General features: G+C 47.5%; 2 long non-coding RNA genes across 2 annotated transcripts; both read left to right on the forward strand.

The window, feature by feature from the left end:
* Window positions 1-935: 935 nt before the first annotated feature.
* On the forward strand, window positions 936-5,742 carry LOC123404783. Its single transcript, XR_006611907.1, has 2 exons — window positions 936-1,420; window positions 5,421-5,742. It is a non-coding gene; the product is annotated as an uncharacterized LOC123404783 (long non-coding RNA).
* On the forward strand, window positions 1,431-4,143 carry LOC123404784. The gene is made up of 2 exons (XR_006611908.1): window positions 1,431-3,642; window positions 3,938-4,143. It is a non-coding gene; the product is annotated as an uncharacterized LOC123404784 (long non-coding RNA).
* Window positions 5,743-6,290: the final 548 nt, after the last annotated feature.

A 6,290-nucleotide genomic window follows, 5' to 3' on the forward strand; every position in this document is an offset into this window, starting at 1 on the left:
CATGTGGGTAATAGTCCGGAACCGACGCTCGAGAAGATTTCCCATTTATATCAATGCGTCGTGCAATTTATCTCGTTGTCGCATTCATCATCGCATCATGTGCATCATGTTCATTCGGCACTCCGTTGTCGTCCATTTGTAAACTTGCATCCATTGTTAGTTGCCGGTTTTCCCCTTTTTTGTCGTTGACCGTTTCGGGACCAACCACACACACGCCCGCGACATCGTTAAAATATTTCATTTTTCAAAGTGTGTATAAAACTTTATCGGATTGGGTTGAAAGTTGGCCTCCGGTCCTGTTTTAATGTAGGTAGGCCGTGTGCAAAATTTTATCACAATCGGAGTCCATTTGATACCTCACTCGTTAAACCTATAGCGACATTATAACCAGTTTAAATTGCGGACGTTTTCGGTTTGCAAGACTCGTAACGGGCTGCCATATTCCCTATCTTCTCAGCCCAGCTACTCTACAGAGCCCGCCTCAATCCACCTAGCCTACCCCTCCGTTTCGAACCGCGCGATCGAGATCTGACAGACTGAAAACGAACAAAAATTGCAAACCCTAGTGCGTGCCTATAAATAGTACTTCCTCAGTTCCAAAATAATTGTCTCAAGCTTAATACAACTTTGTACTAGAGCTACTACATAGTTATGACACTTATTTTAGAACGAAGGGAGTAGTTCCTTCCATGACAAAAACGACCTTCTCCCACCTCCTTGCTCAACTTCCGCACCTGTCCACCCTAGCGCCACGACTTGTCACTGCGACCTCCACCTGCAACACCAGCCACAAACAAGTAGGGGCTGCCACAACCGCCTCGTGCAAATCGGCCCCACCAGGCCTTGTTCGGTTGCAACGGATTTGAAGGAGATTGAAGTGGATTGGGGAGGATTAACACCCCCCCCCCCCCCCCCCCCCCCTCCCTCCCCATGGAGCTCCTCTCGTGACTGCCTCCTCACCCGAAGCCCCCACCGTCCGCTGGTTCACCGGCCCTGCTCGCCTTCGGTGCGTCACCGGAGCAGGCCGGACCGAGCCCCGTCGCAGATCGCCGTCGCCATCACACCCTCCTCAACCCACAGCTCTATCCTCTCGCGTTCATCTGTCTCTCTCGCCTCTCCCGTGCAGGAAGCCATGGCCACGCCCGGAACCTTCACCGTGCTCGGCTCTGCCCAGGATCGAGGGGATCTGGTCCCTAGCGGTCGGATCCGGCCGCCCCGAACTCCCCTTCGCGCCTCCAGCCATCGCCATCTCCATGCCCCCACCACGCGTTGATTTCCTGGGCAGGCCGAGTGCACGCCATGAGCCGTCCCAGCTTGCCGCATCCCCGCCGATCCGGCCAGCCAGGGCGTCTGCCTCGAGCCCAGCCGCAAGGCAAGCCACACCATGACCCCGAGCCGGCCCAATCCCCACGGGCCCGAGGTGAGCGGCGCCCTGCTAACCGTCAGCTTGGCGCACTTTTCTTATGTTGTGCCATGTACATTGTTGGGCTTGCTAGATTCGGCCCGTACTATTTTTTTAGGGTCCATGTATTTCTCTAATTAACCGGGACATTTTTTTAATTTTAGAGAATGCCATATTTTAAATTGCTATAAATAATTAATCATGCATCAAATTAAAATATGTTAGATATGTAAAATGTGTAGAATATTGTGTAGTATAGTATTCTGTACCTTTCATGCATGATAAACATGTTTAACGTGGTGTAACACCCACAAAAAAATTGCCATGATTTTATTTATTAAAATTTACCATGGTTATTTTAATTATTTTTTTTGGGTTTCCTACTGACTTGACACCCCTTCTTTTCTGTGAATTATAAAAATTTCTTCTCTAAGTAGAAACTTTTGGAAAATATGATATGACTTGAATGCTTGCCTCAAATATTCTTCCCTTCATTTTCAAATCCAATGAAGCCTTTTTTATAAATATTTCCTTTTAAGTTCCATTTATTCAAACTGGCTTCTTAATTCTTTAAAGACCTGATTTGAATTGCAACCATTTGGTAACTTCTTTTAAAAATTTCACAAAAATTTATGGATGACCTATAATGCCCCTTGATCAATTTTATGGAAACACTTTGACAAGTGTTTTGAAAAATTGAGCTCATTATCTTCTTTTGCATTCTGGTCAAATTTGATGTTTTGTACTACACCCCCTTGATTTACTATTTAAAAAATTCTATAAAAAATTGGAGATGCCAAGGCATGCATGCGATTCACTTTATGCAAAAACCCAACTTTGTGCTTTCAAAAATATTTGTGAAACAACCCTTTTTCTATCCTGATCCAGTTTGGTGATTTATACAGCAGCCCCTATTTTAATTGCTTTAGTTGCCTTGGGATTTTTCCTGCTTGTAGAACACCCTATCAAACCCTAAGGTTCATGAGATGAGAGCCATTGGGATATTTGTAGTCCATGCTTTAATGCTCCAAAGTTTCTGTCCACAAAAGGTTTTCTCCAACAGTTGTACTAACAATTGTTTTCTTCTTTTCACGAAGTAACCATACCAAATTGACTAACACCTAAAGCACTCTCGAGATTTTTGTTGGCATCAAAACTCCTTAGCAGCCTGTGGCATTTCATCAAGCACCTATGGTGCATGGCCAGAATTGGCATGGGTTTAGTCTGCACTATGGAGATGTTCCACTGCCCTAGCCAGCATGTCCTACAGTTTTAGCTTGCTCCTAGACCCAAGCCTGTTAAACCTTAGCATTAAGGCCCCCTAGCATGCCAGGGCATTCTATCGAATGCCTAGTGTGTGTGCTTTGGACGCGTCCAGAGCACGTTTTCTTCACGTGCGGGCCCGAGCCGCCGCGTCCCTGCCCTTGACCCTTGCCAACCGTAAGGGCCACGCCACGCCCGGCTAGTGTATGTTTTTCTCCTGCTGTACCTGCTGCCTCCCTTGCTGGGTTGAGCGCTGCCACTGCCAGCAGAGCTGCTGTGTTGGCGACTGCTTCGGCTCTGCCATGGACAGCACTGCCCAAGCGCTCCCCATGCGCCAGCTGCCCTTGGACACCCCTCCTTGCATCGTCCTGCACGACCAGCCCTGGCAGCCTGCGTCTGCTACAGAGGATGACGCGGACGATCTTATCCTCGGGCCGTCGCGGAGCTCCCTCGGGCCGGCTATAAATAGCCTTCCCCAAAGCAGTTGTGTGCTCCACCACCCCCCTCTCAACCCATAGTAAGCCTCCTGGGAGCCAGTTTGACCCCATCGGCCATCGCTTCCGTCTACGGCCGCGCAACCACCGGAGAGCTCGGGTGAAATCCGCAGCATTGCGTCCCTGCGCCAAACCCTCCTCGTTTAGCCCCATGACGGCCACTGGGAACTTATCCCCGTAGCCACGAGTGTTAAGGACCTCAGGATGCCGAGCGCTCTCGAAGGCTGAAGCTGCCGTCCGTCGGAGCCCGCGTCACCGGCGACTCCCTCCATCCCCTCGCCTACGGAGACCACCAGAAGAATCACCGGGACCCCATGAATCCATCCCCGTGCCTCAGCAAATGAGAGCTGCAGCTAGTCGCCGGCGAGGAGCCCTGGAGTGCCGCCCTGGTTCGGCCGATGGTGATAGGGGACAAACCCGACAGGTGGCCCCCACCTCTCAGTGAGACAACCAAACCCCCCAGTGGCGCAACCCCTCCCCCCGGTGCGTTTTCTTTTCAGTGAAGCGTATTTATCTGTAACTGTCTCAGTAAATGCGTTTTCCCTTCCGGGAAGCGTATTCCTGTCTAAAACGTTTTGTTTTCTAAATCCTTTTAAAAACATATTTTGACCAGTTTTTGACTGGCCCTAGTTTCTAAAATAAAACTCCAAATGAGTTGATTCTTTTTCTCACCTCTTTCAAATTTTATCTAGTTTATTTTAGTATTTATTCGAAAATTTTCCAAACACTTATGAGTCTGTTTGTATTGGATGTTGATTTGAGCATTTTTCTAAAATAGGAATTTGAAGAAAGATCAAAGCTTTCAAAAGTTTTGATGTGCACCTCACCTGTCTACACATTCAAGGCAAGCATTCTGAACCTTGATATATTTTGCTAGTGTGTGGGTTGCTGGATGAAGAAAACATTATGGTTATGTTAGATGGGTGATGACATTTCATGCGATGATCATGCATATGACTTTATGATTGAAAGGACTTTATTGGATGATTGAGACACATGAGACAATAGTCACATCTTTGTGCAACACATCCCACCGGATGGGATCCGAAGGGAGTCGGTGTCTCGGGGAAATACGTCTTTGGGACTAACATCTCGTGGGACGAGGATGGTCAGCAAGGCATGATGGGGGCATGATAGGTAGTACTGTGTCTGCGGTGATGAATCACTTTTATTGTGCTAATCATGCAGGGAATAACTTAAATATCATGAGTCGACCATAGATCGAGTCTTGTCAGTGTGTCACCTTAAACCTTTCGTGCTACCACATGTCTTCCTGAAAGGGAATATGGTTCAGTAGGTCGTAAACCTATTACCAGGTACACACCAAGTAGAGAGGCCGGCATGAAGGTATCCATGGCCCTGGACTAAATCTTGTCATCCAGTCAGGGGGCATGGGTGTTTTCGGTTTGGGATAGAGAGGGAAGAGCTCTTCCCTTGTTGCACGCGGTATAAATTTGATCCCATGCTACTCGAGGTTGGAGCCTCCCCGTCTTATGGTTTGTCCTGGCAGCGTAGCCAGGGTGAAGCCGGACTTCTCGGGGAAAAAATGGGTGTGTACTTCTGAGATACCATACGCGGGACTAGTCCGAGTGACTATTAAAACCCATGGGTTGTTGGTAAAGAGTACACCCTCTGCAGAGTCAAACTATTCGAGTAGTCGTGACCATGGTCAAGGACGACTACTTGACTAGTCAAGTGTCAGTCTAAGTGTCAGCCTTCGGAGGAAGTTAACGAAATCGTGAGACTGATCATGAAATAGGGCCGATGATCATAACTATTATTTTTACTGTGAACTAACTCCTATGATTATGATTGTTGTATATCCCTGGGACGGTTCTACCTCCTGGATATTTAATATTTATTATTATATCATATAAGCCCTTTATGTGGTGTCGCTTAGACGCCCGACTGTGGCATGTTTATTATTACTATAAGCCCTTTACGTGGTGTCTCTCAGACGCCCGACTGTGGCATGCTTGTTATTATCTCATTCAAGCCGTATCTGGTGTCGCTCAGACGCCCGACGGAGGAATGTCTTATATCACATATGTTAATTTTACTCTTATTGATTGCTCGTTAAGTTCTTAGTATGATTAAATTAACCGTTTACTATTACTTGGGAAATTATTGTAGGGTTGACGAAATATTGTGCTATTATTGCAAGTGCATATTAACCCCCTACAAATTTATGTATGTTTTCATGATGTTTGCGAGTACATTCAAAGTACTCACTAGCTTGTCCGTGGCTATGTCTTTGCGAGATTGCGTGCTTGGAGAGGAGGATCCCGAAGATAAGCCTGGAACCTAGGCACCGAAGTCAACAGTCGCGTGAGATAGAAATTAACCCCGTCAGTTGTTCCTATAGGAAATGGAGTCCCATAGACGTTGGAGATCCCCGAACCGCTTCCACCATCAACCAATAGAAACCTTTTGATGTACTCCATAGACCATCTTGGTCTTGTACCTCAGATTTACATTTTTCTTGGATATTTGTATCAAGGATTTGTGCACTAGCTAACAGTATTCCTCGGGCTGGTATGCACAAGGGCCATTTTGAAGGGAAATTAAAACCCAAAAGAACTGGTCCTGACAACCTTGGTATCAGAGCCAGGCTGGCCATTGGCTAATCCTATCTTAGTCGGGTCAATAAACCCTAGGTAGCCACCCAGCCAAGCCCATTCTAACCAGTGGCCTCAATAGTGTTAGCCAACACCTTTCGGCAGTCGTTGTCCAACCTATCACACTAGCCCTATGGTCACACGCTAGTGACCGACGACTAAGTTGTCCTTTTCGCAATCTTGCGAGGGAAGACTCCATTTTCCTTTTCTATAAAGGGAACGATTGCCCAGCATAGCACATCACAGCCACAATCGCCTTCCAAGATGCGAGGCCCCGTTGTTCACAATGAGACCACTACTGCGGAACAAGGAGGTTTTGTAGCCATCCTGGCCAACCTAACCCGACATGCCTTTGCCATCGAAGAGCCTTTGGAGTATGTTGTGTACCAAGAGCACACGAGTGATGCCACCCGTCACTTCTGGCCCACGGTACACATCTACGGCTGGAGTATCACCCAAGAGTGTCCCCATCGGTTCACCGGAAGGACAACTTCCTAAGGACAACTCTGGCGC

Source organism: Hordeum vulgare, chromosome 6H, assembly GCF_904849725.1.
Source record: "Hordeum vulgare subsp. vulgare chromosome 6H, MorexV3_pseudomolecules_assembly, whole genome shotgun sequence".
In the NCBI taxonomy this organism is placed as follows: Eukaryota; Viridiplantae; Streptophyta; class Magnoliopsida; order Poales; family Poaceae; genus Hordeum; species Hordeum vulgare.